Source organism: Mus caroli, chromosome 13 (assembly GCF_900094665.2).
Source record: "Mus caroli chromosome 13, CAROLI_EIJ_v1.1, whole genome shotgun sequence".
Classification (NCBI taxonomy): domain Eukaryota; kingdom Metazoa; phylum Chordata; class Mammalia; order Rodentia; family Muridae; genus Mus; species Mus caroli.
Window position 1 is genome coordinate 11,406,991 of NC_034582.1, and position 21,952 is coordinate 11,428,942.

At 38.0% G+C, this 21,952-nt stretch overlaps 1 pseudogene across 1 annotated transcript in view; it reads right to left on the reverse strand.

Moving 5' to 3' along the window:
- Positions 1–21,952, reverse strand: part of LOC115029097 — a 192,978-nt pseudogene that overhangs the window by 78,668 nt on the left and 92,358 nt on the right. The window contains exons 2-3 of the transcript XR_003834674.1: positions 12,451–12,548; positions 11,666–11,736 (exon numbers count right to left, since the gene is read on the reverse strand). The product of XR_003834674.1 is annotated as a U1 small nuclear ribonucleoprotein C pseudogene (transcript). The remainder of the gene's footprint in view (positions 1–11,665; positions 11,737–12,450; positions 12,549–21,952) is intronic.

Sequence of the window (21,952 nt, forward strand, 5' to 3'; positions counted from 1 at the left end):
AAGGAAGGAAGGAAGGAAGAAAGGAAGGAAGAAAGAAAGGAAGAAAGAAAGAAAAAGAAAGACTAAAAATGCAAGTCTGGGAGTTTGAGTGAGTTCTGTGAGTGAGAGTGGCCAGGGGAGGTACCTGCAGAGATGGCAGGCTCATCCACAGCTCCCAACTTCAATTGCATTGACATAAAAGTTAGGGCAGCATTGGACATGCAAACTTTATATGCCCCAGTACAGGAGAACACCAGGGCCAAAAAAATGGGAATGGGTGGGTAGGGAAGTGGAGGGGAGGGTATGGGGGACTTTTGGGACAGCATTGGAAATGTAATTGAGGAAAATATGTAACAAAAAAAAAAGTTAGGGCAGAGGACAATAGCCTATCTACAGTTGTGGAGGAGGAGGAGGAGGAAGAGAGGACCCGTGTGTCCTCAGCTAGAGCACCACCTGGGATCTTGACACATTTGTATCTGTCACATTGTCAAATTGCACCATAGACCCATGCAAAGCAGTTCTGCTGCTGCTTTTCAACTTCTTTGCAATAGAATCGTAACACTTTCCATCTGCCCTCTAGCCTGTCCCAGATATCCTCTTTCAAACTATGCCCTGTCCTTCCTCTTCAAAATTGATAGCTTTTTTTCTTTGTTATTGTTACTCTCATACATATGTATGTATATGCACAAATGTACAAGTAGTTATGTGCATATATATTGTATTTATGAAACCTACTTGCTGAGTCTGGTTTTGTTGTTTGTGTATACAAGGTTTCATGGCTGATTAACTGGATAACCAATAATAGGGCCTTTCCCCTGGGAGAGGCTATTTCTTTTTCCAGCAATCAGTTGTCTATAGTTCTGTGTCTATGTGTGTCTACCTGGCAAAATTCTCTCCTTTTCAGGTCTAAATGTCCATTGATATTGTCATTGTCATGGTCTGGTTTATGCAGCTATTTTGAGGAGGGACTATTTCACAGTAGAGTTCCTGGTATTTTGGCTCTTACATTCTTTCTACCACCTCTTCTCTGAGCCATAGTTGTAGTAGCTGTGATGCAGGTACATACCTTGAGCATAGCCTCTCCATGATCTGTTGATCTATGTATCATGTCTAGTTGTGGTTTTCTGTGATGGTCTCCATGTGCTGTGGAGATGTTTCTTTGATGAGGTAATTATTGGTATTATGTTAGTTATGCTTATGTGTGGACATAAATATGCGTTTCAGAATGTAGTAAGATTATGCTGGCCTAACAATATGACTGTAGTATAGTAGATTCTTTTCTAAGATCCGTGACCTCACTAGATCCAGGAATGGTGTCCTGTACCAGATATGACTTCCCTCCTGAGAGAGGACCTTAAGTCCAATTGTGCCAACAAGCGAGTACGACTTTTTGCACATTATGCATATCGTGCCCTGCTTGTAATTGCCATCAGTGTTGTATGGGCAGGATCAATTTGTGGCTTCCCATCATTGTCAGCTTCATAGTATGATCTGAAACCATGGAAGAATGAAGCTTTCAGGGGCGATTCAGTCTACATCCGAAGCGTGAGGAGTCTTCAGCACTAATGTCCCACTCCCATCCCCTGAGAGACAACCAAAGTCTACATTAATAATCTATATTGTTTGGGAGCCAATCATTTTGAAAGGAAGTTTCTCATGCCCAGTACTGGTTTATTTCATTAGTTTATTTTCCCCTATAGTGGGGCATTATCAGTCCAAGAGGCTTCACTTTTATTTATATAAATTTTACATAAATATGAAATAATTGGATTCCATGAGACTTTATCAAATAGTCTTGGTGTTATTTGTCCATTGTCTCATCTACTCCTGTATTGACCTCCCTCCCTCCAGTTAGAATCCTCTCCCAAGTTATTCAATCTCCTACTTTATATTATTTTTATCTTGCAATTCTCCACTCAAGACTCTCTGACCTATCATCACTTTATACTTTTTGGGTTTTGTGGTTATTCCATGTTGTATTCTCACATCTGAAGACTTGGAGCTAGAAACCACATATGAGAGAGAACACTGAGCTTTTGGCTTTCGGAGACTGACTTATATCACTTAATATAATCCTTTTTAGGTCCATTTATTTGCTTGAAAATTTCATAATTTCAGTTTTGTTTACAGCTCAATTAGTATTCCATTGGTATATGCATATTTTCACCACCAGCTCATCTGCCAAAAGGCATTTAGGATGTTGCTTTTTCCTTGCTCTTGTGAATATGGTGGCAGTGAATACAGCTGAAGACGTCCTGTGGGTATATACCAAGAAGTGATATATCCGGGTTTTATGATAGACATATTTTTAATTTTTTGAGGACTTTGTATACTGATTTTCAAAGTGATTGTACCAATTCGAATTTCTACCAGAAGTGACTGAAGGGTTCTCTTTCTCTACAACCTCACAAGCACTTGGCATTTGTTCTGTTGATCTTAGCCATTCTGGCCAGGGTGAGATGAAATTGAAATGTTATTATTTGTATTAATTTAACTGCTAAACATAATGAACATGTTCTTAGGTATTTCTTTGCTACTTTTATTTCTTCTATTGATAACTCACCATTTAGATCCCTATCCCATTTGATAACTGCGTAATAAGTTTTCTTGACTCTGCTTTCTGAGTTTTGCATATTTTGCATATTAGTCCTCTCTCTCTCTCTTCATATATATATATATATATATGGATTTCATGAGGCTTTATCAAATAGTCTTGGTGTTATTTGTCCATTTGTCCATTGTCTTACCTACTCCTGTATTGACCTCTCTCCCTCCAAGTTATTCAATTAGAGTCCCCTCCCAAGTTATTTAATTTCCTACACACACACACACACACACACACACACACACACACACACACACACATATATATATATAATGATGTATAACTGACATGGCTTCTTTCTCATCTTGTGGGGTTTTCCTTCATTGTCTCATTTCCCTACCTGTGCAGAAGGAAGCCTTTTCATTTTACAAGGGCCCTGTTGCCAGTTGTTGCACTTAAATCTTTGGCAAATGAAGTCAGAATGTCTTTTCCTGCACCTGTATCTTGTATGGTACTGCCTATGTTGTCAGCTAATAGTTTTAGAGTTTCATGTTTGAAATTGATGTCTTCGATCCTCATGGATCTAGTTTTTGTATAGGGTAATAGACATAGGTCTAATTGCACTCTTCTGCACGTGGACATCAGTTTTCCCAGCACCAATTTTTGAAGATGCTGCCTTTTCTTCAGAGTATCTTTTGCCACTTTGTCAAATATCAGATGGATGTATATACAAGTTCCCTCTATTTTGTTCCATTGATCTACATGTTTGCTTTTGTGCCAGCACTCTTTATAGCTCCATAATGTATCTTGTAGTCTGGAATGCAAATCCTTTCAGTACTTCTTTTCTTTGCTCAGGATTGCTTTGCTATTTGGTTTTTTTTCCCCAATGTAATATCCCGTAACAGATAGAAAATCAGAAGCAAGGAAAAAAATTAATCTAGAGCTTTATATCCCCACATTTTTCTCTTCAGAGTTTCTCAAAGCCTTCCTTACTTTGGAGGGAGCTCAGTATGCTCATTAGAGCATGTCAGCCACACTGTGCTCTGATAAGTTGATTCTCAGCTCATTCTATTCATATGATTAAACACTTAGAAAGATGTAAAATATTATTAGAGGTTACACATCAATTTTGGAAACTTGTATTTTGGCTCATTCGTCCTGAAATACTCAAGCTCTATCAATAAGAAAGATACAATTTGAAGAGTTTATAAATCCGGTTGGAAACTCATTTTTAATCTTTTCTTATGCTCTAAGATACTGTTTGACTCCAAGCCTGTTGGAGTGATACTCTGGGGTGTGTACGTGTGTTGATGGTTTCTTGCTTCTTTATAAATGTCACTAAGATACCATAAAATAGTCTCATCTCTCATCTTTTCATGATTTGATTGCAAAAAATAAAAAAATTCAAACATTCACGATCCATATTGGTGATTTTTTATTTTAGTGGCAATGATTAGTTGCATTTGTCATGCCAAGATGATAGAGATTAGAGTACAGTGTGTCACATAGAAACACACAGTTCTGTGATATTAAGGCTTATTGTGATACACCTATTCTCTTTATTGGAGATGCTTATTCTTGAAGCACTATTGAATCATTTGCTTGTTCTTAGATATGAATTATTTAAGATTTAATCAGTGATCCTTTTGAATTATGATACATTCAGACATATGTCTGGCTGAATTCACCACTTAAGAGGAAAATCACAGATGGACCAAGGCTGAGCCAAGATCAGGATTTTTGGATTCAAAAATAATATTTATTGTCTGTTTTATACCAGAACCACTAAATATGGACTCAATGGTAAAACCCAAAAACCTCTTTTTAAAATGCCTTGTATGTAGAGATTGTCATTGTAAATTCTGGGATTTGGAAAGCCCTCAGTTCCCCTGTGTGTTTGACTATATCTTATGAGTAACTATTAATGTAGTACAAGCAGATAAATAATTATATCTTTTTAACAGCAAATAAATTGATTGCCGCTATGTTGAATTAGACCCTCTCCTCAGTGATTTGACCATTAACTCTATTGAATTACTAGGATCACGCAGTTGATTATATGAGAAATAAAATCTAGATGTTCACATTGCATTGATTCTACTGGTATTTTCATGTATCAACTTTGTTAGGGTAAGGTAAAATGAAAGTTTGCTCCTTTTTTCATTTAGGCAACATGCCAAATATAGAAAATAAGGCTTTCATAGTTCTTTGCTGGGTATAAGATGGTTAAGTTGCTAAGGAGCTGCTTATTGCATAAAAACATTTCAAATCTGGTTTACTATATAGATGTATGATTTGTAATCACAAGAATAAGGAAGACAAAAAGAAAAGAAAGGCAAGAAAAGAAGCCAGTGGGAATTCTAGGTCCAGTGAGTGTATCTGACTTTTTCTTAGCTCTCAGACTGAAGGCTGGGAGATAATGAGAAGACAGTGTTCAACTCATAGTTGCCAATTCCAATGAGACATATGACCTTTCAGTGTCTTTGTGAATGAACCAGCAGCAAAAGAGCAGTGGGAAAGATCGGCATGACCAAATTGGCCACGAGGTCTCTTAGATAAACATATGATGATGCTGGCATTCAGTGTTCTTATGACTTTCTGTGGCTTCCTTAGACTAGGGAATTTTCCTCATTACAACAGACAGCCCTGTCTTTCATCCTGTGGTAATAAGGAAAAGGCCTCTGGTGTGACACATTGGCTCACTGTGTGACTAAGAAAATGACAGTTATTTCACCCTCTAACATCAGCTAGCTCCAGGTCTACTCAGAACAATATTCATAACAAAGACAAACAAGAATCCAGTCAGTAGGTTTTTAAATTTTCGTTTACATTTTCTTTGTTTTCTTTGTTTTTAGTAGGTAATATAACACTGAATCTAAAAGGAATGCAATTAGGCTTATCATGCGTTTTATCATATAATATGGAATACTTAAAATTCCTTTTAAATTATATGTACACACTGTGGATGCACACAAATGAGTCCAGTGCCCAGGGAAACAGAACAAAACATCAGGACTTCTGGAACTGAAGTTGTAGAGAGTGGTGAGCCCTCTGACATGGGTTCTGGGATTCAAACTGGGGTCCTATGCAAGAGAAGTATGAATTCTTAACTATTGAGCCATTTCTCTAACTCATTTTCATTAAAAATAATTTAAAAATCATACTGTAGTCTCATAATTTCCCCTTCTTTCTATTCTCCCAACCTCTTAATGTTCCTCCTGCCACTCCCTAAATCCTGGATTACACACACACACACACACACACACACACACACACACACACACACACGTATATGTATATATACATGTATATGTATACATGTTTTAGGTTGATCACTTCATATTGTACAGCCAATTACCTGGAGAAGATGGATTCTCAGCTTCAGTCATTAGTTGCTTGTAGTTCTATAGGTGTAGAGTCTGATGAATTCTGTTTTCCACAGTTTTGTCTTGTAAAACTGTGTTGCCATCCTCCAGGTTTGTTAAGATTTTATGGGGATAGCTTTCTTGTCATATCTAGTTGATTCATTCAAAGACTTCTGACTTCTTTGGATCACACAGTCTTTTTTGCTTCCTCTTTTAGGGTATTTCTTGAGCCATTGGTATAGGGGTTGTATTATAGATGTATTATTTGAGGCTGGGCATCCTGTAGTCAGTTGTTCTCTGAATATTGACCAACTGTGGATTTCTATCATCATCTCTGTCTACTTGATGAAGTGAGAGCTACACTTATTTGAGTATTTGGGAAAGTGGCAGCAGTAGGTTCTTATAGGTTGCATATCCTTATCAGCATCATTTATGGTACAGGCCTGAATTTTCTCCTGCTGAACCTGCCTTGCATCCAATTACACAGCTGTTGGTTACCACACATGCATGAGTGCCATTATTGCATCTTTGGGTGTACATGATGGTCATTTATTGTGAATTGCAGGCTTCACAGGTGGGCAACACTCATAATTATTTCACTCAGCCTTGGTAGTTTACATATAACTACAAATGCTATGAAACAAATTCTCAGAGTAGGTTTCCAGATCACTGATACAGATCAATTCATTTAAGTCCTGTGTCCTGAGTCATGGTTTCTTTAAATTCTGGAAAGCAACCAAAGACAATGGCATATATTGTTTTGGAGTCTCTTGGATTCTCTTGACCAACATCTCCAAAGAAGATTTTTTTTCATGCCTGGTCCCTGCCTTTGGAATATTATCACCCCAAGTGGTATAACTTCATTTAAATATATTTGCATATATTATATATAATTTTAGGTAAACATAAAATAATGTAACTCGCTATGGCTTTTTAAAGAATCTTTAGTGCTTTTCTGATCCCTGCATCCTGTTTTCCTCCCTACTATTCCCCTCCCTCCACTTTTGACATTTCCCATTTCCTTATTTTCCCTCCATATTATTTGTAGTTCACCATTAACTTCTTTGTTGATTCTCTGGTTCCTGTTGTTGCTTCAGGTTATACTCATATCTGAAGATTGGAAATAGGAATCACAAAAGAGAGAACATATGGTACTTATTTTTCTGAAACTGAGTCACCTCACTCAGTATATTTTCTAGTTTCATCCATTACTTACGTGCAAAGTTCATGCAGGTTTCCTTTGTGTATCGTACGATATTTTCATTACAAATCCAACTTCATTGCATTCTGTAGTTTGAAAAATTTACCATTCTCTCTTCTAGCTCCTGCTGTTTGCCAGTGATTGTTATCTGTCCTTGGCTTGTAGCCACATCACTGTCATGTCTGCCGCTGTCATTATTCCTATTTCTGTTCTGTGTGTTTATGAAAAGAACAACTGTAATTGGATTTAAGGCCCATATGGTTATTTAGAATGATCTCATTTCATGACTTTAAACCTTACTTTATCCTCAAGGTCCTTTTTCAAAATTAAATCACATTTACAAGTTGTGAGAAGATAGATATATTTTTATGAGGTTATCATTCAACTCATTATCCTGGAAAATAGTTATTGTAGCTGATGATAGGGGCCTTGGGAATATATATTAAAATGGACTTTGAAAACAGAACCAACTACTATCCTCCAAACATTAAATACCCTTCATTAGGGGGTGGATGGAGCACCATAGGTCACCCAGGAATGCAGGAGAGGGAGCTCAGAGGCTTAAGAAAAGCAGTATCAGGACTATGAATCTAACTACTGTTACTTTAGGAAAACAGGGAAAGCTGATAGTGGCTAGTCACTAATCTGAAGTGAAATGCGAAAGCCAGAGGGACCTCTCTGCCAGCTTATGAAAGGCTCCCAGCTCCTGCATATGGAAGGCAAAACAGTCTAGGGCCAGCCCCAGGATTTTTTTTTTTTTTTTTAGGGGTAGTCAAATTCCATGGAAGGCTATTAACCTTGGGAAGGCAGTTAAGCTTACAGCTGGGCCCTGACTGAGAAGTACTGAGATCCCTAATGTGTCAACAGAATATCCATGCTGTTGCATCATAACTTCTAAGCAATTTCCCTAGAGTTCTTTGACACTACAGAAATGGTTACTTCTCCTTACAAAAGTCCAAACCTTCTCTTAAAGGCAATGTACTCGATTACTCTTAAAATATTACATTCTTTTTCATTAGTATCTGCCCATCTCCTACCCTGGCTAACTTGAACTGTAAACATGGCACAATGTAGAATAATCTGGAAAGATAGTATCAATGGGACAATTTTTATTTCATATTATCCCGATGTATTTTTGTAGAGAATTGTTTTGATTGGTCTAGCCTACTACTTGCGGTACCATTGCCTAGGCAGGTGATCCTCAATGGTATAGAAAAGCTAGCTGAGCATCACCCTGCTCACCTGCCAGCCAACAGCACCTTCCATGGCTCTTGCTGCATTTCTTTGACTTGAGCTGAGTTTATGCGTTACAGGCAATGCTGTATAGAAGATGTGAAGAGGCAGCATGGGTACATTCAGTTTTCTCTGCTCCTGAGGAAACATGCTGTGTCTAGCTGCTTACCCTCAGTTCTTGCCTTGATTTACTCTCAGTGATGGCTGAAACCTAGAATTGTAAACGAAGGAAGTCTGGCTTCCTTTAAAGGTCTTTAAACCTTTTCTTCCTTTTGATCAGGATATTTTATGACAACAACAAACATGAAACTAGAACACTTTCCTTTTTACCTGCCAAGCCAATCTCTGATCTCATACGAAAATACATTCAGGCAGGAAAAATGCTAGTCCAGGTTCATAAATTCATTCTTTTTAATAGTTGAGTAGTACTCCATTGAGTAAATGGATACATTTTCTGTATCCATTCCTCTGTTGAGGGGCATCTGGGTTCTTTCCAGCTTCTGGCTATTTATAAATAAGGCTGCTATGAACATAGTGGAGCATGTTTCCTTCTTACCGGTTGGAATATCTTCTGGATATATGCCCAGGAGAGGTATTGCAGGATCCTCCGGTAGTACTATGTCCAATTTTCTGAGGAACCACCAGACTGATTTCCAGAGTGGTTGTACAAGCTTGCAATCCCACCAAAAATGGAGGAGTGTTCCTCTTTCTCCACATCCTCGCCAGCATCTGCTGTCACCTGAATTTTTGATCTTGGCCATTCTGACTGGTGTGAGGTGGAATCTCAGGGTTGTTTTGATTTGCATTTCCCTGATGGTTAAGGATGTTGAACATTTTTTCAGGTGCTTCTCAGCCATTTGGTATTCCTCAGGTGAGAATCCTTTGTTTAGCTCTGCACCCCATTTCTTAATGGGGTTATTTGATTTTCTGGAGTCCACCTTCTTGAGTTCTTTATATACATTGGAAATTATTCCCCTATCTGATTTAGGATAGGTAAAGATTAATACACACACACACACACACACACACACACACACACACATATATTCCTATTATGGCAGAGAAGAATGGCTCTAGAAAGGACCCTGAGTAGCATGGGTTAGCCATTGAGTTCTAGGATTTCAGCAAGTACCTCTTCTTAAGCATTCCAAAACATTTGATGCTCAATTAATACCTCAGAATCTTTAGTGTAATTTTAGAAGTCCAGCTCATTCCTGCCTGCTTTTTCAAAACTGTAGCATTATAGTATTATAAATTAGTCTATTGTTTTAGTTCACTATCCATCATTTATGCATTCAAAGACTTTGTCATTATTAATTTTTAAAATATTTTTATCATGGAGTAAAGTAATCATCATGCTAAAGAACAAAACAAATAAAACCAAAATAATGTTGGTATTTGTGTGTGAGTGTGTGTGTGTGTGTGTGTGTGAGAGAGAGAGAGAGAGAGAGAGAGTATGTGTGTGTGTGTGTGTGTGTGTGTGTGTGTGTGTGTGTGTGAAGTGCCTGTTATAAAGCAGACATTTTTGGACAAGGGCAGGAAGCAGCCACATTATTCATCCAAACATCACAAGAGTAATCTCTAGGTCACTGACTAATTCTCTTCTCCTTTGAAACCTCTTGAGCTAGGCTCTCATAATCTACATTGTTGTTAGCCATACTCTCTTCCCTGATGCAACTAGGATGGGCAATTACGCTCCACTTAAAATGTTCAATTGCTTTCCTAATCCAAAATCAAAAAGTCCACATTCTACCAAAAAAAAAAATGGTCAGTCCTGTCACAGTCATCCCTAAGTCCTTGGTACCACCTTCTGTCTTATTTAACATTTCTTTGCTGTGAAGAGACACCACAGCCATGGCAATTTTTATAAAGGAAAATTTTAAATGGGACTTGCTTACTGTTTCAGAAGTTTAGTCCAATATCATGTCAGGAAGCATGGCAGAATCCAGGCAGACATGGTGCTGGAGAGACTGCTGAGAGTTCTACATCGCATCAGCAGGCAGCAGGAAGAGATAATGCCTCTAGGCTGTGCTTGGGCTTTTGAAATCTCAAAGCCCACTCCCCAGTGACACACTTCCTCCAACAATGACACACCTACTTCAACAAGGCCACATTTCCCAATACTGCCAATCTGTATGAGCCTATAGGAGCCGTTTTTATTCAAAACACTGCAGCTTCCTTATATATGACCTTCAGCTCTTAATTCATGAATTTTCTCTCCTTTAGGCTGTTCTCAACACTCACAGAAACACCCATAAGTGTGTAACTTCATTACTTTTGGATCAAGATAATTTTGTCATTGGATTGGAAATTTGCTTCCTGGTAACCCTATCATTTTCTGACATCACCTCTGCAATTGGCCTTAGAAACATGCCATTGGTTTCTGTAAGTGAGAATGAAGAACAACACAGACTCCTTCCTCTTGTATATAACAGAGAGGAAAGACTGGTTGGCCTAGAAACCAGCCTTGGGTGGGAAAACATGACTGAGTCGAAGCCACCAAGGGTTGAAGCAACTTTAGTAATATTCTCTGGATTCTAAGATTGCTATTGAGGAGACAGATTTCTGAAATCATAAACTATCTGAGAAGTAGTTTGTTTGATTATGACACTGGAGTATATTGATCAACCATACCACTAGGTATGTTCAGAGGTAATGGTGTAATGTTTTTTCTTCTGGGAAGATGTCATCCCAAATGCAAACCCACGAGTAGTGCTGTTTTGGACTTGAACTTTACTTTCTCTTTTTGCACAGGATCTCTGTCCATAGTGCCATGGATACACCATGAATTTAGGTTAGGAAAATTTGAGGTTGACTAAACTAGGGTTCCCATGCTTGGTAAATTTCTTCACCTTTCTAAGCAAGGATGTTCATGGCCTTTTATAGCCTTGGAATGAAAAGAGAGTGTTATGTTTATAATTGACATACAGAAAAGTATTATAGAGATTGAAAGGGAAGACATTGCTTTCTAATTTCACAACTACTCCAAGTATCTGTTAAGCCAAATATAGAGCACTGTTCATAACCCTGTGAGTCCTATGGTCTTGCTATATGTGAGCTCTGGGTGTGGTATCTTGCCTCCCCCTAAAGTTTGTTCCCGAACTCTGAAAGCCTAACCAAAAAACAATTACTTTCCCCCAATATTAATTGTTATTCAAGTACAAGCTATTACTTAATTTAAAAAATGTTAACTGATGTTAATAAATTTTTCCTCTGTGATAGCTGAAATGGAGCGGATGCTTTATAAGCTGAGAGAACACAAATGCATCTTTCAGAAAAGTTTTAGAAGTTTGAAAAATCAAAGGAATACCACAGTCATCAAACCATCTAGATGTGGCTTACCGAGGAGATGAATCATGGGAGTTCTCATGCTAGGTTGGAAGATTTTGTTCGGCATGTCCCCTAAGGGAGACCTAGATCAATAGAAAGGAACTGAGGTTGGTGCAAAGTAAACCAGTCTAACAGCTGTGAGGCCTGGAGTTTACCCCTCAAAGAAATCACCAACATCTATTCCCTGGTGATTTTTCTCCTTCTTCCCCTCTTTTTATCTATCATTTATTTTTTCCCAGTCATGTGTGTGAGTGTGTCTCATTCTCTCTCTAACTCCTTCTCTTACTTTATATGAATATAAGCCTGATCTCATTATCTGCTCTAGTAATGTTGTATAAAATTGTAAACATTAAGCTAACATTCTAAGGAGAAAAACAGAATTAGGGCTTTTGAGCTTCTGGTCATAACATTTTAACAACACATTAATATATAACACAGAATTATATTTTAAGTATTTCTGTTTAAAAACTACATACTCTCTCTAAGTATGTGTATATATATACATATATACACTATACCCACACACACATATATAATGACATATCTATCTATCTATCTATCTATCTATCTATCTATCTATCTATCATCTCTCTATATCATTAGTGCACAGTAAATAGCACACACATACACACACACTTTTCAGGAGACAGATCCCACAGCCTTCTTAGGTTTAGGGACACCAGACAGCCTTTTAGCCAGTATGCACAGAGAACATAAAAATCACTAAAATCACTACAAAGTGTATAAACACACAACATGCGTAGAATTAGATTCATAGTGATGAGAGACTTGCTTACAACATCAGAACTGAAGCAGGAGAGCAGAGCATAGCTGTGTTTAGTCTCTGCTGGAATCCTGGTTGTCAAGCCACTCATATCTCCATCAGTCAGCACATCTGTAAATAGCCATGAGAGCACAGGGAGGATGTATTTTGTGTTTTCAAATGCTGAGTTCAAATATTGAGCTTTAAATGCTATGTAGGTAGTTCTATAAATATGGATGTTAACGTGATTATGCATATATAATCATATATGACATAATTAACATTCTTTTCTACTCTGTTCTTGACCATTGTATTTATACATATTCATTAATGAAGACATTAGGAAACTACATTGTACTTGGATACAAATTGCTGATGCTTGCACTTCTAAAAAGGGTAGGATTTTTACTAGTTGAGATATACTTGTTTGTGCTCAACCCAAACAATTTATGAAACTGGAAATATGACCAAGTAGGTAACCTCAAGTGTATTTTAAACACCATGAAGATATGAACACATCCAGGATCTCAGAGGATGAATGACAAAGTATCTGCCTGGCAGACTGCAAAGGCACATCTATACATTGAACAATGGAATATAACACATCCTACCTTAAACCCTTATTATGTACAAAAGAGGAGTTTCACCAGGACAGGAAAGAGGCGAAGCTAATCACATGGCCAGCCCATGCTAGGATAGAAGGGGCAGAGAGGCCCTGAGGCTTAGGACAAATGGAGGCGAACCAGGTCAAGGGAAGGCAGATTTCTGTGTGTTCCCTTTTCTCACAAGAACAGAAAGATGGAATTTAGCTTTTTTGTATTAAGAATCTTGAGAACTGACATGTCTATGAAAGAGAATGAAGAAATTCTACCCACAAGACTTGAGAAGTAACATGATTTGTCATAATTAATACACAAAGATTATATTTGTACTGAGTGTAGGAACCCAAAGAAGGGGCAGTCCTAAGTAAATGGTTTTTACCATGAACAAAGTCTGTCTAGGACTGCAGAAACAAAAGGCCCAGAGTATGTGAACACTAGCAACTGTGGCTTCCTCCTCACATAGTTATGGACTAAGACTGCTCCTATAGAGATACCCTAAAGAGAGTAGCCAACTGCTTCCCTTATGCTATACATAGTAAGCATGCTGAGGTCTCAGTTAAAGCAGTAAGAGAAACTCACATGATCCCAGCCTCATTGAACATAATTCCCTGTGTATGTTTTTTCTTCTTTCCCTTGCTACTGGGACCCAAGTACCATGTGTGAGATATGACACCAAAGCTTTTAGTTCTACCAAGAGAATTTGTGGGAGACATTAAAAAGCAAGCTGATAAAATTCCTGAGTCTCAGTTGAATCGTTCCTTTCATTGATATTACCAGAAGCAATCAGGTTTCTCACAGGACCTATCATCCTCACAAAGGATGAATGCTAATAAACTATGATTAAAAAAATTAGGAAGACACAACAGAAGTTGTAAGTGTAAGAATTAGCATGCTACCATTTAACGTAAAAGTAGAAAGAATAGGAAATATTTTTGAAATTAAAATTTTAAAAGGGATGTGAATTACAATGTAAGAAGAGAGCATTCCTAACAAAGAAAAAGTCTAATTAAAAAGAAACTTGAGGGACTGAAGAGATGGCTCAGAGCACTGGCAGATCTTTCAGAGGTTCTGAGTTCAATTTTCTGCAACCATATGGTGTCTCACAACCATCTATAATTAAATCTGATTCGCTCTTCTGATGTGCACGTGTACATGCTGGAAGAACTCTATATACATAATAAATACATAAATAGAAACTCAAAACTCTACAGCAAAAAAATGTTGGGACTTTTAAATGAAACATTTAATGGTTTGTATAAATACCAGGTTAGATACTTTTGAAAAGAGATTCAGTAATCTGGAAAATAGTTTTTAAAAATCCAAAATGTAGTACAGAATTACAGTGGAGGTTGTATTACAACCAAATTATGTAACACTAGGTCATATTAACATAGAACAATGAAGGAAATTGGAGTAAAATACTTGAAGTTTATGGTTCAGGCAGCAGGTATTAAATTGCTAATGTTGAGTCAAATATTCTAGCTAAATTGTTTTAAGTTATAAAAGTATAAGTGAAGGAATGACTTTCATTATGGCATTTACACACACACACACACACACACACACACACACACACACACACACACAAGCACAAGCACATGCATACACACAGAGATAGACTTTATTTTCTGCCTCCATCTTCCCTGCTCTTCCTTTGGCCCTCTTCTTCCCCCACAGTCCTCCCTCTGCTTTTCTGTCTCTAGCATTCCATTTCCATCCTTTCCTGTTTTCTTCTCTCCATCCTAGTCCTAATACTTCTATTTCCCATCTCTGATCTCACTTCTATTTTCACAGCTTATCCCCTCCCACATACATATTGCAAGTATATAAAAGTTAAATTCTGGGATCTGCATGTGAGAAAAAATGCAAGACAATGTCTTCTAAGTCTGGCATTCTTTGCTTTTTTTTTCTCTTATTTTTTATTTATTAGGTATTTTCTTCATTTGAATTTCCAATGCTATCCCAAAAGTCCCCCATACCCTCCCCCCACTCCCCTACCCACCCACTCCTACTTCTTGGCCCTGGCGTTCCCCTGTACCGAGGCATATAAAGTTTGGAAGACCAATGGGCCTCTCTTCCCAGTGCTGGCCGACTAGGCCATCTTCTGATACATATGCAGCTAGAGACACGAGCTCCGGGGTACTGGTTAGTTCATAATAATGTTCCACCTATGGGGTTGCAGTTCCCTTTAGCTCCTTGGGTACTTTCTCTAGCTCCAGTTTCTTCTATTTTCCAGAAAATTCCATGATTTCACTTTTCTGTGTGGATGGATGAGATTCTTTGTCCTTGCAATCAAAATGGTTAAAAACAAGAAAACACGTGACTGGGGTGAACAGTAGAAGAATGATATTGAAAGATTTGTAAATTGATGTGTAGAAATCAGTATGGATGTCTCTAAAAAGACTGAAAGTTGAAGTACTACATGAAAGTGAGAGGGAACCCTGGACCTTGGGGTCCCAAGTGTCTTTGCCACACTTGTGAATCTCTGAGACTCTCGAGGTTATGCTTCTGAAATGACCTGTGATGGTCTCTAGAGTTATTTTAATGAGGAACTCAGGGTGAGGCAAACTGTGCCAAAAACTCTAGATTAGAAGGTCAGCTTCAAGGTATGTGATATCAGACCAGCCTCTGTAGAAAGGCAGGTGGTTAGAAGCTGAACTCAACCTCTACACTTGTAATGCAAATGACCCTGGTATGTAGTGACTTTCCAACCAATCCTATGGACAACCCAGCTTGAGTTAGACTGCTACATTGGCACAAATGTGTTTATCACACTCTGGAAGGCAAAAAAGCCACATAGTGGGACACCCCAGACAGCTGGGAGCATTTATTCTCTTGGCTGATCTTTTTGTTTTTATTTTTTAAACTATGATCATTGGCTTTGTATTTATTTGTATTTATTTATGTGTATTATCATACATACACATGATGCATATATGCAAATTACAAGTTAAGTACAATGATGTATAGATGTACTATGTTGTACTTTGCTTATGTTTCAATCCATCCTTGGCTTTTTGTTTTCACTTGTTGGAGTTCTTTACAAATTCTAGGTTCATCTGCTGTCAGACATGTAGTTGGCAAATGTTGTGTTCCATATTGTGAGTTGCTTCTTCACTCTCTGGTAGTTAATTTTGCTGTTCAGAAGCTTTTAAGTTTTTTACGATCTCATTTGTGGGTTTTTGTTGTTTTTTGTTTGTTTGTTTATTTGTTTGTTTGTTTGTTTTTTGGTTTTTCAAGACAGGATTTCTCTGTATTGCTCTGGCTGTCCTGGAACTCACTCTGTAGACCAGGCTGGCCTCAAACTCAGAAATCTGCCTGCCTCTGCCTCTGAAGTGCTGGGATTAAAGACGTGTGCCACCATGCCCGGCATATGATCTCATTTGTAATGGTTACAATTATTTCCTGACTCTGAGAGACTTTTCCAGAAAGTCCCTGTCCTTGCCTACTTCTCAAAGCATTTTCCCTTAGTTGCCTCATGGTTTCAGCTTTTACATGAAGGCTTTTGATCCATCTTCTTTTCTTTCTTTCTTTCTTTCTTTCTTTCTTTCTTTCTTTCTTTCTTTCTTTCTTTCTTTCTTTTTTTCTTTCTTTCTTTCTTTCTTTTGCTAATAAAGGAATTTTATTTAAACCTATATACATATATATGTTTGTGGATGGATGTATGGATAGATAGATAGATAGATAGATAGATAGATAGATAGATAGATAGATAGATTAGTGGATACTCACATGTTTTAAATTACAGATGGAGGCTTGTTTGCAGTCATGACTACATGGTAATGGAATCATTATTCCTCACCCCCCTTTCTCAGCATGTTGATGAAGCTGACCACAGTAAGAAGGCCAAGAAGTTGACAAAAGTCCAGGAGGTAGCTTTCCATCATAGTTATAAGAATATTGACATTTCTCAACCCATCCTATTTTGATATTCATTCTTTTTTCTTTTTTATCAGATATTTTCTTTATTTACATTTCAAATGCTATCCTGAAAGTTTCCTACACACCCCCCCCGTCCTGCTCCCCTACCCACCCACTCCCACTTCTTGGCTCTGGCATTCCCCTGTACTGGGGCATATAAAGTTTGCAAGACCAAGGGACCTCTGTTCCCAATGATGGCCAACTAGGCCATCCTCTGCTTCATATGCAGCAAGAGACACGAGCTCTGGGGGATACTGGTTAGTTCATATTATTGTTCCACCTATAGGGTTGCAGACCCCTTCAGCTCCTTGGATACTTTCTCTAGCTCCTCCATTGGGGGCCCTGTGTTCCATCCTATAGATGACTGTGAGCATCTACTTCTGTATTTGCCAGGTACTGGCATAGCCTCACAAGAGACAGCTATATCAGGGTCCTTTCAGCAAAATCTTGCTGGCATATGCAATAGTGTCTGGGTTTGGTGGCTGATTATGGGATGGATCCCCAGGTGGGGTAGTCTCTGGATGGTCCATCCTTTCGTCTTAGCTCCAAAATTTGTCTCTTTAACTCCTTCCATGGGTGTTTTGTTCCCTATTCTAAGGAGGAATGAAGTATCCGTACTTTGGTCTTCACTCTTCTTGATTTTCTTGTGTTTTGCAAATTGTGTCTTGGGTATTCTAAGTTTCTGGGATAATATCCACTTTTTTGATCCATTTTCAACTGATTTTATACTAGGTAAGAGAAGCAGATACTGTTTTATTCTTCTGTATGTATATACCTAATATTCTTAGAATCATTTGCTGAAGAGGTTCTCTTTTTCTGCAATGTGTATTTTTGACATCTTTGTCAAAACCTGGGTTGTTGCTGAGTGAGCTTTCAGCTCTATTCCAGTGTTACATGTTTGTTTTTGTGCTGGTGCCATGTTATTCTTGCCTACGGCTTTGCAGTACAATTTGACATAAGCTGTGTGACATTTATGGCATTGTTCTTTGTGCTGTAGACTGCCATAGCTATTCAGGGTACTTTTGTGTTTTTATCCAGACATCATATTTTCTTTTTCCAGTATTATGACAATGCCATTGGGTTTCGTGCATTGCTTTAGGTAATATAGCCATGCTCATAGAAACTCTATTGATACATGAGTATGTGAAGGGGAATCTATCAAAATTCTTGTGTCTTCTTTCATTTCTTGATATTTTAAAAGTTTTCATTGTAGAGGTCTTCTACCTCCTTGGTTAGATTTCTTTGCTCCGTATTTTGTTTTTTGAAGCTATTGTGAAAGATTGAAATGTTTAGCTTCTGCTTTAAAAAGGATTATTTTGAAGAATAAAGCAACATGCTTTCAGTTTGAGAGGTATTGATGGAAATTTGCCAAATTTTCACATCATTCTTTATGAAATGATCTGATTTTCATGAAGAGAGATGACATTTGCTATTTTACTATAACATGCTTGGGTAGTTTAAGGAACAAGAAATGGGACTAAGGAAAATAATCCTCTTTATCCTTATGATCAAGCTTACATCTGCTTGGGACTTTTTTTTCCTTTCAGCTAATTATAAATAGCATCAATGTCTTCCTGTTTGTAACTCAAACTGGAGCAGCGATGTCTTCTTCAGTGAGTTACAGTGAGATAAGATAAACTGCCGTGTGCCACCAGAATGAACTCAATATCTGGCTGACTTCCTGCCATTCAAAATGTGTTTTAAATGTAAATGGGTCCAAAGCTGGAAGGTGTTCTAGTCAGTATGAATTACTTCATGTGTTTCTTTAATATTCCTCACATAAATAGTAATAACAAATATTCAACCAGTCCTGGGAAAATGCCACAACCCAGAATGCTATTTTTAAGAGGCAAAGCTTCCTCTTTCATCTATTCTACATTTTGGTGCTCCAAGTTTTGCTGGAAAGATAGGTTGTACAGGCTGATTGGAACCAGTTGGTTTCCTAGATTTTATTAGCTTTTGTTTGTAAATGCTTTCCTATTAAGTCTCAATTCAGTTTCTTCCAGTTTACCCAATACAGACTCTTTGTTCTCATTTCAAACTTTGCCCATTTGTTACAGGAAATCCTTGGAGATGTCTTTTGTGAACTAGCCAATGGCAATTGCATAGTTGTCTAAATTGAGTCTTTTGTTGTTCACGTGTACTTGCAGAGATGACTAGCACTCTGTTAGATACTGAGCAGAACACCAACTGTGGTCCACCAGAAATTCATAAGGAGCCCTTTCCTTTATCCTTTAGTCTTCTGGGTTTTGGAGGTCATTGCTTAGTATTTATAATGTTTCCTTATTCTTGTAAACAGAAGCCTGAAGAAAATCAGTGTTTGACTCTCCCTGCACATAAACGTGCTTACAGTTCTTAGGTTAGATATTCCAACACTTACTATTAATCCTACAAGTCTGGCCTGAAAATGAGTAACACAAACACACTAAAAAGTAATTTGAATCATCTAAATGGCTTAGTTATAACTATAGAGCATCAAAAGCATTAGTACACATGGCTACGTGATACCACTAAATTGTTTCTACATCCAAAAAGTCATAGTGTTGTTCTTTGCCTGTCCTACATGTAGGGCTGACATATCAGAGCAACATAATATTAAAAAGCCAGGAAAACATTTATATTTACAGAGGACAGTTTGGAGAACTAAAAGTAACAAAGTTTAATCTGAGTTGATATATAAGTGTCTTTTAAAAATATGAACTAACCAGTAGCCCCTGGAGCTCGTGTCTCTAGCTGCATATGTATCAGAAGATGGCCTAGTCAGCCATCAGAGGAAAGAGAGGCCCCTTGATCTTGCAAACTTTATATGCCTCAGGACAGGGGAACGCCAGGGCCAAGAAATGGGAATGGGTGGATAGGGGAGTGGGGGGGGGGTATTGGGGACTTTTGGGATAGCATTGGAAATGTAATTGAGGAAAATACCTAATAAATTAAAAAAAAAAAGAGGAAAGGGGGGATGTCTCCCGCAACCATTCTAGCCAGTGCCATCTGAAGTCTAAAAATAGAGGGGGAAAAAAAAAACAATTCAGCCTCTTGTTCTTCATTGAGAATTAAGTCACATTTCTTAAACACAAATCATGAATGCCATTTGGTTACTCTGAAAGAGATGTTACATTATTGTTGTTGTTACTGTTGCATTGTTTTCTGGGAACCACTCACCTCTTCCTGAACGCCTGTTAGGTCAAGAGCCTTGCAGAGTTTCTCCTCTTGCATGAACACCTTCAACCTACCCTTGTCACAAAGAATCTAATTGGCTCGGCCAAAAAGTAGCAGAGAAGGGTAATAAATGTGTGTTCACTGGGAAAAAAAATATGATTTGTGATTGATTGCTATGGTCTTACCTAAGTCAGAAAAGACATAGGAATAATCTGTTGGGTTTTTTTTTTTTTTTTGCTTTCTTTTGTTTTGTTTTGTTGTTTTGAGATGTTTTAGCAGAAAAAAAGAAGAGATGCTTATTTCTATCTTGGGTCTTGCTTGAGCACCTTGTTGGGATGAGTTCTATCTGCCCACAGTTTGCGAATGGGTAGACTAGGTTTCTTCACTCTGTTTACAGGTAACTAGAACTTGATTACAAAGGCAGTTTATAAAGTGAAAGCAGTAAATGCCCTTAACAAATCTTTCTTGACCTACTGTTCTAAAATAGAAAAGTGCACAATGGATAAAGACTATGTTGGTAACACTGAATAGGATATATGACATCAACATTTTCTTGGTAAGAGCTTCTCAAACTTTAATGTACTCACTCATATCACCTGGAGAAAGAACTTTTTAAAATACCAAAAGAGGTTTAGGAGAGACCCCAAAATTTTGCATTTTGACAAGCTCACAGATGATGCCATGATTTGAGAACACTTTGAGTAGTGACATACATGTTCCTAAAGGCTCATGTGTTGAAGGTTTATTCTATAGCACATGGCATTATTGGGAAGCATGGAAATATTTAGAAGGTAGGGCCTTTAGGAAGGAAGTTATATAATTGTGGAAATCACCTAAAGGTGAGACTATGACTTTAACTCTTCCTATACCATAAGATTACAAGGTTACCTCGGTCATATGCTCCCAATATGATGAACTGGGTTGCCAGAGGCCCCAAACATAGTGAAACCAAGTGATTGTAGAATACAGAATGGGCCCTTTGAACACATTAACCCCAATGCACTCTTTCTCCTTGTTTTACTTTGGGGCCTCGGGGGAAAGAATCCAAGACCATTTGTATGGAAAATGAGTGCTCTTCCACTGAGTTACTCCCAAGCAGCAAATCTTTCTGCTCAATAAAATTATTGTTTTGGTTGTTTTTTTTTAAATATTTTTATTACGTATTTTCCTCAATTATATTTCCAATGCTATTCCAAAAGTCCCCCATACTCTACCCCCAAGTCCCCTACCCACCTATTCTCACTTTTTGGCCCTGGCATTCCCCTGTACTGGGGCATATAAAGTTTGCATGTCCAATGGGCCTCTCTTTCCAGTGATGGCCGATTAGGCCATCTTTTGATACATATGCAGCTAAAGTCAAGAGCTCCGGGGTACTGGTTAGTTCATAATGTTGTTGCACCTACAGGGTTGCAGATCTTTTTAGCTCCTTGGGTACTTTCTCTAGCTCCTCCATTGGGGGCCCTGTGATCCATCTAATAGCTGACTGTGAGCATCCACTTCTGTGTTTGCTAAGCCCCGGCCTATTCTCACAAGAGACAGCGATATCAGGGTCCTTTCAGCAAAATCTTGCTAGTGTATGCAATGGTGTCATCGTTTGGAGGGTAATTATGGGATGGATCCCTGGATATGTCAGTCTCTAGATGGTCCATCCTTTTATCTCAGCTCCAAACTCCTGTAACTCCTTCCATGGGTTACATGGGTTACATGGGTTACATCCAGTTATCTCTGTAACTCCTTCCATGGGTGATTGTTCCCAGTTCTAAGAAGGGGCAAAGTGTCCACACTTTGGTCTTCGTTCTTCTTCAGTTTCATGTGTTTTGCAAATTGTATCTTATATCTCGGGTATACTAAGTTTCT